A 23,007-nucleotide genomic window follows, 5' to 3' on the forward strand; every position below is an offset into this window, starting at 1 on the left:
CTGGGGGAGTGTGGGGACAGGGGAGGGTTGGGAGTGTGGAGACAGGGGAGACTGGGGGAGTGTGGGGACAGGGGAGGGTTGGGAGTGTGGAGACAGGGGAGACTGGGGGAGTGTGGGGACAGGGGAGACTGGGGGAGTGTGGGGATAGGGGAGATGGGGTAGTGTGGGAACAGGGGAGACTGGGGGAGTGTGGGGAAGGGGAGATGGGGGAGTGTGGGGACAGGGGAGACTGTGGGAGTGTGGGGACAGGGGAGGGTTGGGAGTGTGGAGACAGGGGAGACTGGGGGAGTGTGGGGACAAGGGAGGGTTGGGGAGTGTGGGGACGGGGAGTCTGGGGGAGTGTGGGGACAGGGGAGGGTTGGGAGTGTGGAGACAGGGGAGGGTTGGGAGTGTGGGGACAGGGGAGACTGGGGGAGTGTGGAGACAGGGGAGACTGGGGGAGTGTGGGGACAGGGGAGACTGGGGGAGTGTGGGGACAGGGGAGGGTTGGGAGTGTGGAGACGGGAGACTGGGGGAGTGTGGGGACAAGGGAGGGTTGGGGAATGTGGGGACGGGGAGACTGGGGGAGTGTGGGGACAGGGGAGGGTTGGGGAGTGTGGGGAAGGGCAAATGGGGGTGTGTGGGGACAGGGGAGGGTTGGGGAGTGTGGGGACAGGGTAGACTGGGGGAGTGTGGGGACAGGGGAGATGGGGGAGTGTGGGGAAAGGGGAGATGGGGGAGTGTAAGGACAGGGGAGCTGGGGTGTATGGGTATAAATGAGTAAGGTATGTATGGGGTTAGGTGAGTCTGGGGTGTGTCGACAGATGACTCTACAGGAGTGTGGGGAAACATTATCTGGTGATCCAGATTCTAACTATCAGCATTTTGATGTAGTCTCATTACTAATAATGCAAACTTTGTTTTAAATTCCTTTGTATCCATGTAACTCCAGTTCGTTCAATAGTATGTTATGTGCTGTCTTGTATGACATCATTATTATGCGCCCCGTCATACGACCCGGGTGATCATGATTTTTCCATAACCATGGTTGTTCTTGGCAAATTTTTTTACAAAAGTGGTTTGCCATTGTTTACTTCAGGGCAGTGTCTTTACAAGACAGGTGACCATAGCCATTATCAATACTCTTCAGAGATTGTCTGTCTAGCGTAACTGGTCGCGTAACCAGGATGTGATATCCACCGGCTGCTCATACGACCATCCACCATCTGCTCCCATGGCTTCACGTGACCCTGATCGGGGGTGGGAGGGGCGGTTAAGCAGGTGACCCTTGCCTAAGGGTGGCCCGCAGGCTAGTGGAGGGAGGGAGCGCCTTACACCCCCTTTGGCAGAGACGTATCTCCACCTCAACATCCAAACCCCAGCGTCTGTTCCATTGATTGAAATCTGTTTTACTTCTCGCAGTGTTAAGCTGGGAAGGCTTGAATGTTGGTGCACTGACTTAGCACAAGGCTCGGGTACTGAGACTGGAATGAGTGCTTCTTCTTCCGATGTCTGTAAGTCGCTTGAATGTTGGTGCACTGACTTAGCACAAGGCTCGGGTACTGAGACTGGAATGAGTGCTTCTTCTTCCGATGTCTGTAAGTCGCTTGAATGTTGGTGCACTGACTTAGCACAAGGCTCGGGTACTGAGACTGGAATGAGTGCTTCTTCTTCCGATGTCTGTAAGTCGCTTGAATGTTGGTGCACTGACTTAGCACAAGGCTCGGGTACTGAGACTGGAATGAGTGCTTCTTCTTCCGATGTCTGTAAGTCGCTTGAATGTTGGTGCACTGACTTAGCACAAGGCTCGGGTACTGAGACTGGAATGAGTGCTTCTTCTTCCGATGTCTGTAAGTCGCTTGAATGTTGGTGCACTGACTTAGCACAAGGCTCGGGTACTGAGACTGGAATGAGTGCTTCTTCTTCCGATGTCTGTAAGTCGCTTGAATGTTGGTGCACTGACTTAGCACAAGGCTCGGGTACTGAGACTGGAATGAGTGCTTCTTCTTCCGATGTCTGTAAGTCGCTTGAATAATTAGCACCATGGGGAAACTTCCATTCCATTTCTCAGTATTGTCGAAACCAATATGGTTACTTTTTTGGACCCTAAGGAATTCAAGGAATTCTGGAAAATGGATGGAAGAGTGGATGAGGTTCAGTGTGCAAATAGTAAGATATCTGACAGTGAGACCCTGCAATAGATTGAGAGGACTGCTGAGAGAATCATTGTGGTTTCTCACTCCCCCCCCCCCCCAATTCAGGTCATATACCAGAGCCCTCAGTACTGTCAATGACCCCTCCCATCCATACCCACAATCTCTTTGGCCTCTTTCTATTAGGCAGGAGGTATCACAGTCAGTCTGGGTAACAGCTTCTTCCCCAGACTGTGAGACTTCTGAACACCCTGTTACCACCCAGTACACATTATTTTTCACAGCGCCAGTAGCAGTAATACTGATGTATATTTAATTATGTCGTATATACACTTTATGTCAACTTGTACATTGACAGAATATTATTATTATCTGTTAATATTATTGTGTTAATATTATTTTATGTGCTGTATGATACATGCACTACGTTTTACATCTTTTAGTCCCTGAGGAATGTTATTTCATGTTTGCTGTATAACTGTGTACGACTAAATGACAAAAAACTTAAACCTGAAGTTGAAAATAGCAGGTCTTTGGACATCAGACACCAAAGCAGAAATCAACTGAATTGCTCGCCTGTGGAAAGAGAAGGCAAAAGAAAGAGATCAGGTTGAAGATCCTTCGTACTTTGACTGGAAACATTAGCTCTGTTTCTTCCTCCTTAGATGCTGCCAGAACTGCTCACATTCTCGAACATCTTCTATTAGGATTAATTCTGACTTTATCAAATTGTGGAGCAGACTTGAATGCCCACATAGTCCACTCTGTTTTCTATATCTGACATTCAGAATCAGGCTTATTATTGAAGTCTCACATAGACCACTCTGATTTCTTTTTCTGACATTCAGAATCAGGTTTATTATCACTGACATGCAGAATGTCATGAAATATGTTTTGTGGCAGCAGTACAGTGCAAAACATGAAATTTTCTGTGAGTTACAAACTAAATAAATTGAGTAAAAGAGGAATAATGAAGTAGAGTCTGTGGATCGTTCAGAAATCTGATGGCAGAGAAGAAGCTGTTCCTAAAACCTTGGGTCTTCAGGCTCCTGTACCTCTTCCTTGATGGTAGTAATGAGAACCAGAATCAGGTTTAATATCACAGGAATATGTCATGCAATTTGTTGTCTTTGTGCAATGCATAATAATAGAGCAAAACTGAATTACTGAAATATACATACTGTAGTAGTTAAATTAAATAAGTAGTCTAAAGATAGAAATAAAACAATAGTGAGGTCGTGTTCATGGGTTCAATGTCCATTCAGAAATTGGACAGCAGAGGAGAAGAAGCTGTTCCTGAATGACTGAGTGTGTGCGTTTAGGCTCCTGTACCTCCTTCCTGATGGTAACAATGAGAACAAGGCATGACCTGGGTGATGGGGGTCCTTAATGATGGATGCCACCTTTTTGAGTTATCGCTCCTTGAAGATGTCCTGGGTACTGTAGATGCCAGTGCTCTTGATGGAGCTGACAGAGTTTACAACTCTCTGCAGTCTTGTGCTGTACCTGGCACCCAGCTGCCTCCTCCAAACCAAGCAGAGATGCAGCCAGTTAGAATGTCCTGCATGGTACATCTGTAGAGATTTTTGAGTGCTTTTGGAGACGTACTAAATCTTCTCAAGCTCCTAATGAAATATAGCTGCTGTCATGCCTTCTTTGGAGATGTGTTAGGTCCAGGTTAGATCCTCAGAGATATTGACACCCTGAAATTTGAAGTTGCTCACTCTTTCCACTTCTGATCCCTCAATGAGGACCTGTGTGTGTTTCCTCGCCTTACCCTTTGTGAAGACCACAATCAGTTCTTTGGTCTTACTGACATTGAGTGCAAGGTTGTTGCTACAACACCACTCAACTAGTTAATATAACTTACCCCTGTACTCCCTCTCGTCACCTTCTGAAATTCTGCCACCAGTGGTTGTGACAGCAAATTTATAGATGGCACTTGAGCTGTGCCTAGCCACGCAGTCATAGGTGTAGAGAGAGTAGAGCAGTGGGCTAAACACACACCCCTGAGGTGCGCCAGTGTTAATTATCAGTGAGGTGGAGATGTTGTTTCCGATCTGTACAGAGTGTCGTCCACTAGTTAGAAAGTCAAGTATCCAGTTCCCCTGACTTGGCACGAGACGATGCTTCACAGTTATTTTAAAACCACCCTGGCATTACCCACTTTTAACGTGCACACTCGAATTTGTGCTGGGATTGGGGCTGGTGAAGGCTCTTGGCCTGAAACGTCTACTGTACTCATTTTCATAGATGCTGCCTGGCCTGTTCAGTTCCTCCAGCATTTTGTGTGCATTATTTGTGCTGTATGCTGTGTGTGGCTCTATGTACTGTGATTTGCACCTTGGCCACAGAGGAACAATATTTTGTTTAGCTGTATATGACCATGACTACATCTGTTCTTGGTAAATTTTTCTACAGAAGTGGTTTTCCATTGCCTTATTCTGGGGTGACCCCAGCCATTATCAATACTCTTCAGAGATTGTCTGCCGAGCATCAGTGTTCACATAACCAGGACTCATGATATGCACCGGCTGCTCGTACGACCATCCACCTCCTGCTCCCATGGCTTCATGTGACCCTGGTCAGGGGCCAAGCAGGTGCTACACCTTGCCCAAGGGTGACTGGCAGGCTGGTGGAGAGAAGGAGTTCCTTGCTCCTCCTTTGGTAGAGACACATCTTCACCCTGACACCCAAACTTGTACTCCCCTGATTCTGGTCTGACTACTTTGCTAGATCACGACAAACATTCCCTTTCAGTTCGGCTTCAGAAGCCAGCATTGTCATGCTCTCTGCACAAGCTTATTCTGTCGGGAGCATCATGCCTCCCTGCCCAGGTATCTCTCGTGCGCCTGACCTCCCCTGCTGGATCCGGCCCAGCAAGACTCCAGTTACCCTCCGCATTGACAAAGAGCCTTTCTGCCGTTGGGAGCCCACCAGTGACCTACAAAGAGGCATCTCTGAAGAGCAGAATTTTATCTGGTAATTAAAACAAAGCCGAACGAGAGCGAGTGACATTTTCATTGGTGATGCAGGGTCTGAACAGCCGACAGTTGATTAATGATGAGAATTGTTGGTTAGTGGAGGTTCAGATCTATTAAATATGAAGTGCATCTCCACCCCTGCTGACTACACCGACCACCTGAAGTGATGGTGAAGCTCTTGCTACAAAACGGCAGGCTGACATTTCCAGGCGTTTGTTGTTTAAAGGCCACTTGCCATCCTAATTTGTTACTGCATTCTAAAGAAGCCCTACTTCTCTTCAGCTGACACACACAAAATGCTGGAGGAACTCAGCAGGCCAGGCAGCACCAGCAGGACTGGCAAAGAGTCTCGGCCCGAAACGGCAACTGTACTGTTTTCCATAGATGTTGCCTGACCTGCTGAGTTCCTCCAGCATCTTGTGTGTGTTGCTTGGATTTCCAACATCTGCAGATTTTCTCTTGTTTGTGATTTTTCTCTTCAGCTACACCGTTCACTTACAAAACACATGAAATATCGGAGGAACTCAGCATATCAGGCTGCATCTATGGAGGGAAATAATCAATTTTTGGTGGGCATACACTGTAAATCCAAGAACCATGATAGAATCAATGAAAGACCACACCCAACAGGAAAGACAAGCAACCAGTGTGCAAAAGACTTCAAACTGTAGAAATACAAAACAAAAAAAAGAATAATAGCAATAAATTAATAATAATTAAGTATTGAGAACATGAGATGCAGAGTCCTTGAAAGTGAGTCAATAGGTTGTTGGTATTTCAGTGATGGGGCAAGTGAAATTGAGTAAAGTTATTCCCTTTGGTTCAAAAGCTTGATGGTCGTGGGATGGTAACTGTTCCTGAACCTGGTGGTGTAGGTCCTGAAGCTCCTGATGGCTTGCGTGGTGGGGTCCCTGAGGTTGGATGTTGCTTTCCTGTCCCCTGTATTGATGCTACTGGACCTGTTGAGTTCCTCCAGCATTTTGTGAGTGTTGCTCAAGATTTCCAGCAGCTGCAAAATCTCTTGTGTTTATAACAGTGGGATAGAGGATGATTTTTAACATCATCTGTTATAACATCTTCAGAGGTGACTTCTAATATTTTCCCCATTGACAGCTGTTAACATAAATGGCCGGCAGTTTCCACCTTCTGATCACTCCCTTTTGAATTAAAAAACTGCATAAAGAGATCGGGGGGCACAGAGGTTTAGTAAGGAATTCCAGAGAATGGGCCAAAAGTAGCTGAGGACAGGGCTGCCGATAGCACAGAGGTTAAACATAAGCAAAACATGTAGGTCAGAATTGGAGGATGGTAAGGTTGGAATTTGGGTGGTGGGGTGGAGATACATCTCCACCAAGGGAATATAAAGTTCTCCTTCCCTCCGCTAGCCTGCAGGCCACCCTTGGGCAAGATGTAGCACCTGCTTAGCCTCCTGATCAGGGTCACATGAAGCCATGGGAGCAGGTGGTGGATGGTCGTACGAGCAGCCGGTGCAGATCACAAGTCCTGGTTATGTGACCATGGATGCCAGGCAGACGATCTCTGAAGAGTATTGATAATGGCTGGGGTCACCCATCTTGTAAAGACACTGCCCAGAAGAAGGCAATGGCAAACCACTTCTGTAGAATTTGCCAAGAACAATCATGGTGATGGAAAGACCATGATTGCCCACGTCATATGACACGGCACATAACGATGATGATGATGATGATGATGGATGGAGGTAATTCCAGATCATGCAGATCAGGAGCTGGTTTAGACAGGGTCCATAGAGAGGAGCTGGTTACAGTAGACAGGGTCCATAGAGAGGAGCCGGTTTAGACAGGGGCCATAGAGAGGAACTGGTTACAGTAGACAGGGTCCATAGAGAGGAGCTGGTTACAGTAGACAGGGTCCATAGAGAGGAGCTGGTTACAGTAGACAGGGTCCATAGAGAGGAGCTGGTTTAGACAGAACCATAGAGAGGAACTGGTTACAGTAGACAGGGTCCATCGAGAGGAGCTGGTTACAGTAGACAGGGTCCATAGAGAGGAGCTGGTTTAGACAGGGTCCATTGAGGAGCTGGTTACAGTAGACAGGGTCCATAGAGAGGAGCTGGTTACAGTAGACAGGGTCCATAGAGAGGAGCTGGTTTAGACAGAACCATAGAGAGGAACTGGTTACAGTAGACAGGGTCCATCGAGAGGAGCTGGTTACAGTAGACAGGGTCCATAGAGAGGAGCTGGTTTAGACAGGGTCCATTGAGGAGCTGGTTACAGTAGACAGGGTCCATAGAGAGGAGCTGGTTTAGACAGGGGCCATAGAGAGGAACAGGTTACAGTAGACAGGGTCCATAGAGAGGAGCTGGTTACAGTAGACAGGGTCCATAGAGAGGAGCTGGTTACAGTAGACATGGTCCATAGAGAGGAGCTGGTTTAGACAGGGTCCATTGAGGAGCTGGTTACAGTAGACAGGGTCCATAGAGAGGAGCTGGTTTAGACAGGGGCCATAGAGAGGAACTGGTTACAGTAGACAGGGTCCATAGAGAGGAGCTGGTTACAGTAGACAGGGTCCATAGAGGAGCTGGTTACAGTAGACAGGGTCCATAGAGAGGAGCTGGTTTAGACAGGGTCCATAGAGAGGAGCTGGTTACAGTAGACAGGGTCCATAGAGAGGAGCTGGTTTAGACAGGGGCCATAGAGAGGAGCTGGTTACAGTAGACAGGGTCCATAGAGAGGAGCTGGTTTAGACAGGGTCCATAGAGAGGAGCTGGTTACAGTAGACAGGGTCCATAGAGAGGAGCTGGTTTAGACAGGGTCCATAGAGAGGAGCTGGTTACAGTAGACAGGGTCCATAGAGAAGAGCTGGTTTAGACAGGGTCCATAGAGAGGAGCTGGTTACAGTAGACAGGGTCCATAGAGAGGAGCTGGTTTAGACAGGGGCCATAGAGAGGAACTGGTTACAGTAGACAGGGTCCATAGAGAGGAGCTGGTTACAGTAGACAGGGTCCATAGAGAGGAGCTGGTTTAGACAGGGGCCATAGAGAGGAACTGGTTACAGTAGACAGGGTCCATAGAGAGGAGCTGGTTACAGTAGACAGGGTCCATAGAGAGGAGCTGGTTACAGTAGACAGGGTCCATAGAGAGGAGCTGGTTTAGACAGGGGCCATAGAGAGGAACTGGTTACAGTAGACAGGGTCCATAGAGAGGAGCTGGTTACAGTAGACAGGGTCCATAGAGAGGAGCTGGTTACAGTGGACAGGGTTCATAGAGAGGAGCTGGTTTAGACAGGGTCCATAGAGAGGAGCTGGTTACAGTAGACAGGGTCCATAGAGAGGAGCTGGTTACAGTAGACAGGGTCCATAGAGAGGAGCTGGTTTAGACAGGGTCCATAGAGAGGAGCTGGTTACAGTAGACAGGGTCCATAGAGAGGAGCTGGTTACAGTAGACAGGGTCCATAGAGAGGAGCTGGTTTAGACAGGGTCCATAGAGAGGAGCTGGTTACAGTAGACAGGGTCCATAGAGAGGAGCTGGTTACAGTAGACAGAGTCCACGGGGGGAGGCTGGTTTCTGTGATGTGCTGATAAGTGTCCACAACTCTGCAGGTTCATGCAGAGCAGTTGCTGTACCAGGCCATTATATTTCCAGACAGAATACCTTCCAATGCGCAAAGATAAATATTGACATGGGCTCAAGGGTGACAGGACAAATTTATTCAGCCTCCTGAGGAAGTAGAGGTATTGTGGTGAGCTTCCTTGGCTAAGGTGCAGGACTTCAGAAAGGGTCTCATTCTTTTGCCTTAGGGCCTTGTACTGAAGGAGACATTGGACTCAAACAGTGGAAATAATTGGAAAAGACTACAGTTGAATGGTTTGGAAGAAGAATTATTATAGACATCCATTCATGAAGTTACAATACTGAGCCTGCTCTAGAAGAATTAATTAAACCTCTCTTCAGACAATAACTGCTGAATTGAGTCGCACAATGGCCCTTCAAGTGAATGAGAATATTCAAATTTACTTCATTAATATTTAAAAATCTATGCTTTTATAATAAATAATGAAAGGCAAGATCTTAAAAATGAGACAGGAGAAAACAGACAGGTTGAATATTTAGTTTGAAAGAGAAGGTTAAATGTGGGTACAACTTTGAGTGAAATGTTCTAACTGGTTGTATCACTGTCCGGTACGGAGGGATCACTGCACAAGATTGTAAAATGCTGCAGAGGGTTGTAAACTCAGCCAGCTCCATCATTGGCACCAGCCTCCCCACCCTCGAGGGTACGAGCCTCTCCAGAATCCTGGACGTCTTCAAGGAGCGATGCCTCAAAAATAGGACATCATTAAGGACCTCCATCACTCAGAACATGCCTTCTTGTCATTGCTACCATCAGGGAGGAGGTATAGGAGCCTGATGACACACACTCAATATTTTAGGAACAGCTTCTTCCCCTCCGCCATCAGGTTTCTGAATGGACAATGAACCACCTCATGAACACTACCTCACTATTTTTGCTCTCTTTTTGGACCATAAGATATAGGAGCAGAATTGGGCCATTTAGCCCATCGAGTCTGCTCCACCATTTCGTCATGGCTTATCCAATTTTCCTCTCAGCCCCAGTCTCCTGCCTTCTCCCCATATGCCTCATGCCCGGACCAATCAAGAATCTACGACCTCTGCCTTAAATATACCCAATAACTTGGCCTCCACAGCTGCCTGTGGCAAAGAATTCCATAGATCCACCACTCTCTGGTTAAAGAAATTCCTCCTCATCTCCATTCTAAAAAGAAACTCCTCTACTCTGAGACTGTGTCCTCTGGTCTTAGACTCTCCCACCACAGAAAACATCCTCTCCACATCAAGGCCTTTCACCATTCGATAGGTTTCAATGAGGTCACCCCTCATTCTTCTGAATTCTAGTGAACATCAGCCCAGGGCCATCAAATGCTCTTCATATGACAGGACATTCAATCCTAGAATTATTTCTATGAACCTCCTTGAACCCTCTCCAGTGTCAGCACATCCTTCCTATGTTAAGGGGCCCAAAACTGCTCACAGTACTCCAAGCGAGGTCTCAGCAGTGCTTAATAAAGTCTCAACATTACGTCCTTGTTTTTATATTCTAGTCCTCTTGAAATGAATGCTAACATTGCATTTGCCTTCCTCATCACCAACTCAACCTGTAAATTAACCTTTAGGGAATCCTAGACAAGGACTCACAAGTCTCTTTGCACCTCAGTTTTTTTTGTATTTTCTCTCCATTTAGAAAATAGTTAACCCTTTCATTTCTTTTACCAAAGTGCATGACCATACACTTCCCAACACTGTATTCTGTCTGCCACTTCTTTGTCCATTCTCCTAATCTGTCTACATCCTTCTGTAGCCTCTCCGCTTCCTCAAATCTACGTGCCCATCCACCTATCCCCATATCATCTGCAAACTTTGCAACAAAGTCATTAATTCCATCATCCAAATCATTGACATATAATGTAAAAAGAATCATTCCCAACAGAGACCCCTATGGAACACCAGGGTCAAATTTGTGCACTACTTATTTAATTTATTTTATAGTATATATAAAATACTTTAATATTATAAATTCCATATACTATGTATTTCTCATTGCAATTTATAGATTTTCTTATGTGTTGCATGCCACAAAAGAACAAATTTTACAAGATATGTCTGATAATAACACTCAAAAGAACGCTGGAGGAACTCAGCAAGTCAGGCAGCATCCGTGGAAAGTTCACATTTCGGATCAAGACCATTCTTCAGGCCTGGAAAGGAAGGGGGAAGGATCCATAATAAAAAGATGGGAGGAAGGGAAAGAGGATAGCTAGAAGGTGATAGATGAAGCCGGGGGTGGGAAAGGTAAAGGGCTGGAGGAGAAGGAATTTGATAGGAGAGGAGAGTGGACCATAGGAGAAAGGGAAGGAGGAGGGGTCACAGAGGGAGGTGATAGGCAGGTAGGAAGAGGTAAGAGGTCAGAGTGGGGAACAGCAGAAGAGGGGAAGAGGGGAGGGGGAGGAAATATCTTCAAGCAGAAGGATAAATTGATATTCGTACCAACAGGTTGGAGGATACCCAAACTGAATATAATGTGCTCCTCTGCCCCTGAGGATGGCCTCATTGTGGCAGTAGAGGAGGCCACGGACTGATGGAATGGGAATGGGAATGGGAATGGGAATGGGAAACTAAGCCCATTTTCATTTTCACTTTCTTTGGAGATCAAATGCTGCCCACAGAAACAATGCTTTTTTCTGCTTTAAGGCACAAAGTTCATTGATGAAAAGTTCAACATATAGATCACTGTGGTGCGGATGGTTAGGAGGCAGGTGTGAAATAAACAGAAGGAGATGTGAATCGAAACAATGTTAAACACCAAGAGGTTGGAAAATTTGGAATTAAAAATAACTGCTGAAATTAAGGATCTTTAATTTTTGATGCATTCATTCTTTTGATGAGATTTGGTATAGTGTATTACCAAAGTTTCTTGTACATTTCTGCAGATGTACCATGGAGAGCATTCTAACTGGTTTCATCACAGCCTGGGACGGAGGAGGCAGAAGATTGTGGACTTAGCCAGATTAGTCACTGGCACAGCTCTCCTCACCGCTGAAGACATCTTCAAAAGGTGGTGAGTTAAGAAGGCCACATCCATCCTCACCATCCAGGACATGCCCTCTTCTGATTACTACCATCAGGGAGAAAGTACAGGAGCCTGAAGACCTACACTCAACATTATAGGAATACCTTCTTCCCCTCTGCCATCAGATTTCTGAACGGTCCATGAATATGAACCCATGATTCCTTTTTTTTGCTCCATTTATCTATCTATTTGCTTATTAATTGATTAATTAATTAATATGCTTATTTTTATCTGCTTATTTATTTATTATTGTACTGTGGTAAATTTTATGCACCGTATTGCTGCTACTGACCAACAATTTCATGATATACATCACTGATGATTACAGTGGAGCAGGCGAGGAGTTTCTCTAACCAGAGGGTGGTGAATCTGTGGAATTCGTTGCCACAGATGGTTATGGAGGCCAAGTCATTGAGTATATTTAAAGCGGAGGTTGATACTTCTTGATGATTAGTAAAGGTGCCAAAGATTAGGCAAGAGAATGGGGTTGAGAGGGATAATAAATCAGCCATAGTGAAATGATGGAGCAGACTCAATGGGCTGAATGGCCTAATTCTGCTCCTAGGTCTAATGGTCTTATGGTTGTGTAAATCGACTTCAACAAGGACCTGGACATTATCCCTCATGGTAGCATGGCCCAGAAGGCTAAGAATACTTGGGAGTCATGGTGAGCCAACTAACTGGATACAACATTAGCTTGTCGGTAGGAATTAAGAGGGTAGTGGTGGGGGATTGTCTGTCAGATTGTGGCATTGACTAGAGGTGTGCCACAGAAATCAATGTTGGGTTCTCTATTGTTTGTGAAATGCAGGTGGTGTAGTACCTTGCTGCCTCAGTAAAGCAGCCAGCAATATTCAAAGACCCCTCCCACCCGAGAGGGAGAAGGTGGGAGGGAGAGAGAGGGTGAAAGGTGGTGGGTAACAAGGGAGCACGAGAGAGAGAGAGAGAGAGAGAGAGAGACAGACCGACAGACAAAGGCACAGACGGAGGGAACACAAAGAAGTGAGGGATGGGGTGGAGAGCTGGGAAAGAATGATAAAGAGTGGATTCCAAGAAAAGTTAAATTTAAATACTTTCATATACTTGATTCAAGAAGATGCACGGTGAGATGCTGAGGTGCCAGATATGAAATGAATGTCAGTGAGTGTTTCCACTGACATATCTGTAGATACAAACCCTCTGTAGACAAAACAGTTGCAGTTTGTGTCCCCTCAGGAGATAGCACCTTGCTCTGCAGAAAACAACTCATTCTGGCCTTTATGAATCACTGGCAATGCTACTTATTAAAAAGTAAGTGATTAATTATTGTATCAGTTTACTAATCAATAAGACTGATGATAGTCACATGCCTAATGGCACTGGAATTGGTATTGTAAGCTGGACAGGAATCTTGCTAAGATGAAAATCTTACAGGAGCCGGATGCCCACATCTCTTTGTAACTGTGTTTTAAAGTTTAACTAAAGATAGCGATCAGTAAAAGGAAAGGAATTTCATGGCTTGAGATTCTTGAACATTGAACCTCGATCCCTGAGACACTCTGCATTAAAAACAGTTTGAACTTCAACAGCAACAAACACAAACCACAAGACACACAGGGTGGCATGGTAGCATCATGGTTTATTTAATGAGATACAGCATGGTACAGGCCCTTCCAGCCCCTCAAGCCTCACAGCCCAGCAATCCCCTGATTTAATCCTAGCCTAACCACGGGACAATTTACAACGACCAATTAACCAAGCAATCGGTAGGTCTTTGGAATGTGGGAGGAAACTGGAGCACCTGGAAGAAACCCAGGCAGTCATGGGAAATGTGCAAATTATGTACAAAATTCCTGACAGGCAATGGCAGGAATTGAACCTGGTTTGCTGGTACTGTAAAGCATTGCACTAACCACTGTACTACAGTGCCTGCCTACCTTTAGCACACTTGCTTTACAGCACCAGTGATCAATAATTGGAGTTTAATATCCACCACTGCTTGTATAAGGAATTTGCATGTTCTCCCCATGATCGTGTGGGTTTCCTCAAGGTGCTCTAGTTTCCTCCCATGTTCCAAAAGTCCATAAGATAAAGGAGCAGAATTAGGCCATTTGGCCCATCTAATCTTCTCTGCCATTCCATCATTCATTCATTATGTACTGTATCGTATGATGTGGGCGACCATGGTCTTCCCATGACCATGATTGTTCTTGGCAAATTTTTCTACAGAATTGTTTTGCCATTGCCTTCTTCTGGGCAGTGTCTTTACAAGGCAGGTGACCCCAGTCGTTATCAATACTCTTCAGAGATTGTCTGCCTGGTGTCACATAACCAGGACTTGTGATCTGCACCAGCTGCTCATACGACCATCCACCACCTGCCCTCATGGCTTCACGTGACCCTGATCGGGAGGGCTAAGCAGGTTCTACACCTTGCCCAAGGGTGACCTGCTGGTTAGCGAAGGGAAGGATCACCTTACACCTCCTTTTGGTAAAGACACTTTTCCATCCCACCGCACAACCATTCCATCATGGTTGATATATTTAGTCCACGTCCCTATAAACCTTCTCTGTCCATATACCTGTCCAATTATCTTTTAAGCATTGTTATTTTACCTGCTTCAACTACTTCCTCTGGCAGCTCATTCCATATACAGGCCAAACTCTGGATGAAAAATTTCCCCCTCAAGTTTCTATTCAGTCTTTCCCCTCTCACTGTTAACCAATGCCCTCTAGTTCTTGATGCCCAGCCCTGGGAAAAGGGCTGTGCACATTGTGCCTATCAAAATGGGAAGAGACCAGAGCATCTGGTGGACTGTGCACATTGACCCTATCGATATGGGAGGAGACAGGGCATTTGGTGGACTGTGCACATTGACCCTATCGATAAGGGAGGGGACAGGGCATTTGGTGGACTGTGCATTGACTCTATTGATATGGGAGGAGACAGGGCATCTGGTGGACTGTGCACATAGACCCTATCGATAAGGGAGGGGACAGGGCATTTGGTGGACTGTGCATTGACTCTATTGATATGGGAGGAGACAGGGCATCTGGTGGACTGTGCACATAGACCCTATCGATAAGGGAGGAGACAGGGCATCTGTGTGCACATTGACCCTATCGATAAGGGAGGGGACAGGGCATTTGGTGGACTGTGCATTGACCCTATCGATAAGGGAGGGGACAGGGCATCTGGTGGACTGTGCACATTGACCCTATCGATAAGGGAGGGGACAGGGCATCTGGTGGACTGTGCACATAGACCCTATCGATAAGGGAGGGGACAGGGCATCTGGTGGACTGTGCACATAGACCCTATCGATAAGGGAGGAGACAGGGCATCTGTGTGCACATTGACCCTATCGATAAGGGAGGGGACAGGGCATTTGGTGGACTGTGCATTGACCCTGTCGATAAGGGAGGAGACAGGGCATTTGGTGGACTGTGCATTGACTCTATTGATATGGGAGGAGACAGGGCATCTGGTGGAAAACCCAAGGAGTCACAGGAGACAACTTGCAGACTTCACACACACAGCACCAAAGGACAGTTTTGAACCTGGGTGTCTGGCACTGTGCATAATGGATCTACCAAATGCACCACTTTGAAACTCTCAGTGAATCACTACAGTACAGGCCTCTCAGCCCACAATGTTGTGCCAACCTTTTAAGCTACTGCAAGGGCCACTGCACAGGATTGGAAAAAGCTGCAGAAAGTTGCTAACTCATCCAGCTCCATCATGGAACTAGTCTCCACAGCATCTAGAACACCATCAAAAGGTGGCACTTTAAAAAGGTGGCATCCATCATTAAGAACTCCCATCACCCAGGACATGCCCTCTTCTCATTGCTGCCATCAAGGAGGAGGTACAAGAGCCTGAAGACACACACTCAGTCTGTTAGGAACAGCTTCTTCCCCTCCGTCATCAGCTTTCTGAACAGACAAGGAACCTGTTGTGTATTTAATATTTCAGTAATATTGTAAATATATTATTTGATTAAGCAAACTTTGTTTTTTATATAACTCATTATGGCTTATATGTAAAACTACGGGAATGGCATATGTTATTACGCCACCATGTCATATGCGCACATCTTGCAGAAGTAAAACTAACATACACAAATTATCCTGCCTCCACGTTTTTCTTTTGATTACTTTCTGGAATTACTAAAATATAACCGTGGCAACAAGGGAGTTTTTAATGAAAGCAATGGACCAGGTACCGCAAGGCTGCCCAGGCACTCAGTGTTACGTGGATAATATCATTGTTACCAATGAGGGTGACAAGGAACAGCTACAGAATCACAAGACAGTGTTAAAAATAGATTATGGGCTCAAGGCAAGACACAACAAGTGTGAATTCTTTAAACTAAATACCACTTAATCTTTGTCACATTATTGACACAGAGGAGTTACACAAGTGTGCTGAGAAAATTCAAGCAGTGGTGGATGCCCCAAGGACAAAGGATGTGTCACAGTTGAAGTCTTTTTTAAGATTTGTTAACTACTATAGCAGGTTCCTGCCAAACCTGGCTATGGTGCTCCACCCCTTGAATTCGTTGCTGTAGATCAGGAAGAAATGGCAATCGACAAAGCAGTGACTTTCTGAAAGACAAAGGAAATGAACTCACACATTGGTTCCATGCCATCCAGTGAAGTTTGCCAGTGAAGCCTCAGCTTTTAATAAAGGTGCAGTCATGTCACATGTTATGAGTGAAAGAACTGAGTAACACCCATGGTCAGGAAAGATGCTATGTCAAAACAGTACAAAATCCTCCACAGCAATGAAATCGTTAGGCCTGAGTAGGACAGTTTAAAATTTACTATACTGTGGATGACTATATAGTAATCGTATTATATACTATTCTGTATATATAGTTGAGAGCATTCTATTTCGAGTTTTAGTTAAATAGAGAGGAGTGTTGTGCATTTAATATTGTAAATATGTTGTTTGGTTAAGAATTCTTTGTTGTTTATATAATTTAATATGAGCTATATGTAAAACTATGTGAATAGCATACGTCATTATGTTACAAAGTCAAGCGCGTGTATCTTGCTAAAGTAAAATTAAGCTAACATACATGAGTTATACCGGCTCCATGTTTTTTTCTTGATTAATTTCTGGAGTTACCAAAGCATGACAAACCCATGAACTCAGTGTTTCCCCTCTCTTTCTGCACTACTTATTTAATTTATTTTTATATATAATTCTTATTACAATATATAGCTTAATTACATTGTATTGCAATGTACTGCTATTGCAAGGCAACAGATTGCACAACAATGATAGTAAATTAATTCTGATTTTGAATCTGATCAATCTAATCCTTCCCTCCCACAACCATCAATTTTTTAAACATCCGTGTGCCTATGTAAGAGTTTCTTAAATGACCCTAATCTATCTAGCTCACCTCTGGCAGGGCATTCCATAAAACTAACACTCTGTGTAAAAGCCTACCTCTGACATCCCCTCACCTATACTTTTCTGCAATCACCTTAAAGTTATGCCCTCTCCTATTAGCCATTTCTACTCTGGGGAAAAAAAGGCATTTGCTGTCTATCTATGCCTCATGCCATCTTATACACCTGCATCAAGTCACAAATCTACCTCTTATCATCTTGTACATCTCTATCGTCACCTCTCATCCTTCTTCAGTCCAAAGGGAAAATCCCTAGCTCGCTGAATCTGTCCTGTAAGACAAGCACTCTAAACCACACAGCATCCTGGTAAATCTCCTCTGCACCCTCTCTAAAGCTTCCACATCCTTTATATAGTGAGACGACTCTTTAATGGTGCCACCCTGTCATTTTTGAGAATTATGCATGTTCACCCAGAACATCCAGGTCCCAGTTAACTCTTCATCCCCAATATAACCCTACCCCCTCGCTCAGACTTAATCCACAACATTCCCACAGCAACCCCCCCCCACGCTATAACATATATAACCCTCCCCCTCGCTTTGAGTTAATCCACAACATTCCCACAGCAAACCCCCCCACGCTATAACATATATAACCCTACCCCCCTCGCTCAGAGTTAGAACACATTCCCACAGCAACCCCCCCCACGCTATAACATATATAACCCTACCCCCCTCGCTCAGAGTTAGAACACATTCCCACAGCAACCCCCCCCACGCTATAACATATATAACCCTACCCCCTCGCTCAGAGTTAGAACACATTCCCACAGCAACCCCCCCCCATGCTATAACATATATAACCCTACCCCCTCGCTCAGAGTTAGAACACATTCCCACAGCAACCCCCCTCCCCACGCTATAACATATATAACCCTACCCCCTCGCTCAGAGTTAGAACACATTCCCACAGCAACCCCCCCCCACGCTATAACATATATAACCCTACCCTCTCGCTCAGAGTTAGAACACATTCCCACAACAACCCCCCCATGCTATAACATATATAACCCTACCCCCCTCACTCAGAGTTAGTCCACAACATTCCCACAGCAACCCCCCCATGCTATAACATATATAACCCTACCCCCTCACTCAGAGTTAGTCCACAACATTCCCACAGCAACCCCCCCATGCTATAACATATATAACCCTACCCCCTCACTCAGAGTTAGTCCACAACATTCCCACAGCAACCCCCCCCATGCTATAACATATATAACCCTACCCCCTCACTCAGAGTTAGTCCACAACATTACCACAACAATCCCCTCACGCTATAACATATATAACCCTACCCCCTCGCTCAGAGTTAGAACACATTCCCACAGCAACCCCCCCACGCTATAACATATATAACCTTACCCCCCTCGCTCAGAGTTAGAACACATTCCCACATCAACCCCCCCATGCTATAACATATATAACCCTACTCCCTCACTCAGTTAATCCCCAACATTCCCACAGCAACCCCCCCACGCTATAACATATATAACCCTACCCCCTCGCTCAGAGTTAGAACACATTCCCACAGCAACCCCCCCCACGCTATAACATATATAACCCTACCCCCCTCGCTCAGAGTTAGAACACATTCCCACAGCAACCCCCCCCCCACGCTATAACATATATAATCCTCCCCCCTCGCTCAGAGTTAGAACACATTCCCACAGCAACCCCCCCCACGCTATAACATATATAATCCTACCCCCTCGCTCAGAGTTAGAACACATTCCCACAGCAACCCCCCCCCACGCTATAACATATATAACCCTACCCCCTCGCTCAGAGTTAGAACACATTCCCACAGCAACCCCCCCCCACGCTATAACATATATAACCCTACCCCCTCGCTCAGAGTTAGAACACATTCCCACAGCAACCCCCCCCCACGCTATAACATATATACCCCTACCCCCCTCGCTCAGAGTTAGAACACATTCCCACAGCAACCCCCCCCCCACGCTATAACATATATAACCCTACCCCCTCGCTCAGAGTTAGAACACATTCCCACAGCAACCCCCCCCCCCACGCTATAACATATATAACCCTACCCCCCTCGCTCAGAGTTAGAACACATTCCCACAGCAACCCCACCACAGCAACCCCCCCCACGCTATAACATATATAACCTTACCCCCCTCACTCAGAGTTAGAACACATTCCCACAGCAACCCCCCCCCCCACGCTATAACATATATAATCCTACCCCCTCGCTCAGAGTTAGAACACATTCCCACAACAACCCCCCCCCCCACGCTATAACATATATAATCCTACCCCCTCGCTCAGAGTTAGAACACATTCCCACAGCAACCCCACCACAGCAACCCCCCCACGCTATAACATATATAACCTTACCCCCTCACTCAGAGTTAGAACACATTCCCACAGCAACCCCCCCCCCCACGCTATAACATATATAACCCTACCCCCTCGCTCAGAGTTAGAACACATTCCCACAGCAACCCCCCCCCCACGCTATAACATATATAACCCTACCCCCCTCGCTCAGAGTTAGAACACATTCCCACAGCAACCCCCCCCCCACGCTATAACATATATAACCCTACCCCCTCGCTCAGAGTTAGAACACATTCCCACAGCAACCCCCCCCACGCTATAACATATATAACCCTACCCCCCTCGCTCAGAGTTAGAACACATTCCCACAGCAACCCCCCCCACGCTATAACATATATAACCCTACCCCCTCGCTCAGAGTTAGAACACATTCCCACAGCAACCCCCCCCACGCTATAACATATATAACCCTACCCCCCTCGCTCAGAGTTAGTCCACAACACCCCCCCCCCCCACCCCCCACGGTATAGCAGTGCAAAGTTCTTTCCAATCTGATACTCTTGAGCACTGGTTTATTTGAAATGAGGGACAAATAGAGTAAAAGCTTCCATAAATGGCAGAAAATCCTCCTTCACACCGAGACCACAAAAACCTGGCTCACAATTGACATCCTTGAGGGAGCCACAATCTCTAAATGCTACGATTAGGCTCAAGATGTACGCTCAGTGGCTACTTTATTAGCTACCTCCTACACCTAATAAACTGCCCACTGAGTGTACGTTTGTTGTCTTCTGCTGCTCTAGCCCGATCACTTCAAGGTTTGTTCAGAGATGCTCCACACTGCACTACTGTTGTAACGCGTGGTTAGTTGTGTTAGTGACCTTCCTATCAGCTTAAACCAATCTGGCCATTCCCCTCTGACCTCTTTCATTAACAAGACATTTTCATCTACAGAACTGCCGCTCACTGGGTGCTCTTTGTTATTTGCACCATTCTCTGTAAACTCCAGACTCAGTTGTATGTGAAAATCCCATGAGATCCCCAGTTTCTGAGATACTGAAACCACCCCATCTGGCACCAACAGTCACTCCACGGTCAAAGTCACTTAGATCACATTTATTCCCCATTCTGACATTTGGTTTGAACAACTGATCCTCTTGACCATGTCTGCATGCTTTTATGCGTTGAGTTGCTGCCACATGATTGGCTGATTAGATATCTGCATTAATGAGCAGGTGCACAGGTGTACCTAATAAAGTGGCCACTGGGTGTAGTTTGTATGCAGTATAATCACACTAGAATGTTAATATTATTTTACAGTGCACAGAGCGTATCAAAGGAGAAAAGCACTGCTTTAATATTTAATCAAGAGCAAAACAGCGACCGGCTGGAAGTATTTTTTAACCACAGCATCCCTGTCTACCCCATGGCAGATGTTGCCACAAACTCAGAGCAAAGGAGGGATGGCTGCTGAATATTAATGTTCAATTGCTTCAAGTTCTTCAAATTCAAGATTATTTAATGTCATTTCCAGTCCACAAGTGGAAAGGCAAATAGAACAACTGTCATTCCAGACCCTCTGCAGCACAGAAAAATGAAATCATTTAAATAAAAAACACAATCAATATAAATATGTAAGATAGTTTATATACATACAGTATTTTAATCCATTCATTCGCTATGTGCCGTGTCATATGAGGTGGGCGATCGGGGTCTTTCCATGACCATGATTGTTCTTGGAAAATTCTACAGAAGTGGTTTGCCATTGCCTTCTTCTGGGCAGTGTCTTTACAAAATGGGTCACCCCAGCCGTTATCAGTACTCTGCCTGGCATCAGTAGTCGTTTAACTAGGGCTGGTGATGTGCACCGGCTGCTCAGATGACCATCCACCTCCTCCTCCCCTGGCTTCCTGTGACCCTGATGGAGTGAGTGTGGGAGAGGGGGGTAAGGAGGTGCTGAACCTTGTCCAAGGGTGAACCTCTGGCTAATGGTGAGAAGGAGCGCTTTACACCTCCTTTGGTAGAAACCTTTCTCCACTCCTCCACCCATATACAGGGATTGCATGTCCATAAAGTGACTCTGGGCACAGGAGTGTCTTACATAAGGTGACTGACATGAAGTGATAAAGCAGTAGTGGTTGGGAGTTTGGAGTGGTGGAGTTGGTGGGTGGAGGTGTTGATCAGCCTCACTGCTTGGGGAAAGTGACTGTTTTTGAGTCCGGTGATCCTGGTGTGGATGCTAGGTAGCCTCCTCCCTGATGGGAGTGGGAATTGTGGCCACTAGTAACAAGTAATACTCATAGTGATATTCCTCCATTCACTCTCATCCCATTTTAGAACCTCTCCCCACACATTCCCATTAACTTCCCCAGATCCTACCCCTCACGTACTGCTGTTGGGGTAAGAATAACGAGGCCTAATAACTAGTAAACCGGGATGTGGATGGTGCTAATGGGGTAACAGGGGACCTTAGACAGAGCCTAGAAGTAGAGACATGGAATGTAGCAATGGCGGCACGTAAGTTTCAAGAACTTCACTAATTGTGTAACATATTTTTGTTTATTTAGAGATAGTGCAGAACCGGCCTTTCTGGCCCAATGAGCTGCATCGCCCAGCTACACACCTATTTAACCCTAGCCTAATCACAGGACAATTTACAATGACCAATTAACCTACAAACTGGTATGCCTTTGAACTGTAAGAGGAAACTGGAGCACACGGAGGAAACCCACCTGTAGCAGAAAACTGAATTAAGTAGTGATCTGGAATGTAGCGGGGATGATACCCAAGTTTCAGGAACCTCACTCTGTTCACAAAACCATCCCTACGAACCTGAAAAGAACCCTTAAAAGCTAAATAAATCTAAGCTGCAACCTCAACGGAGAGTGCCAGCCCAGCCCTTGTGTCACATGTGACCACTGTTCCCTCTAAGCTACGCGGGTGCGCGGCCGCACGGTGGCTGAAACACCCCCGTGCACATAGCCTTTGTTGCCGTGCAGCTGGTACTTCCTTTTAGGTAATATTTTATCAAAGAGCTGTGCAGTCTTCGGGCGGTGTGAAAATTTCCTGCTCGGAGCAATGGCTGGTTTGCGCAGCTGTGAAAAAAAAATGGATTGCGATCCCAGTGAGTGCAAGATGTATCTCACAGGAGCTGGGAAGTTAGGTTAGGTTAGATGGTACACTTTCTGTTAGCCTAGGCTCCTTGAGTCTTGTTAAATTCATCGGTTCTATGATCCTTTGCTTTATTTTTTAAAGATAATAACATTTCACCGCACTCACAGTGGGAAGGAAATTTCCAGCCCAGTGTTTTATTTACTGTTTTGTCAATTGTTTAAAGACAATCGCCTCTCTGCCCAAAAGGTCATGTGGATTTTAGTCAGATCAGGCCTCACTTGACAGAAAGCAAAGTCCTCTGAGTCTCTGGTAGATATAAAAAGTAGGGCAGTCGATCTCTCAGGGCTGCATCAGCGTGGCACGCATCCAATACTCTGAGTGGAGTTGCCTCTGGCTACACCCGGCGCGGCCTGTATGCAGTCTGCTCGTCAGTGAGTGAAGA

This window comes from Hemitrygon akajei, chromosome 11 (genome assembly GCF_048418815.1).
Source record: "Hemitrygon akajei chromosome 11, sHemAka1.3, whole genome shotgun sequence".
NCBI lineage: Eukaryota > Metazoa > Chordata > Chondrichthyes > Myliobatiformes > Dasyatidae > Hemitrygon > Hemitrygon akajei.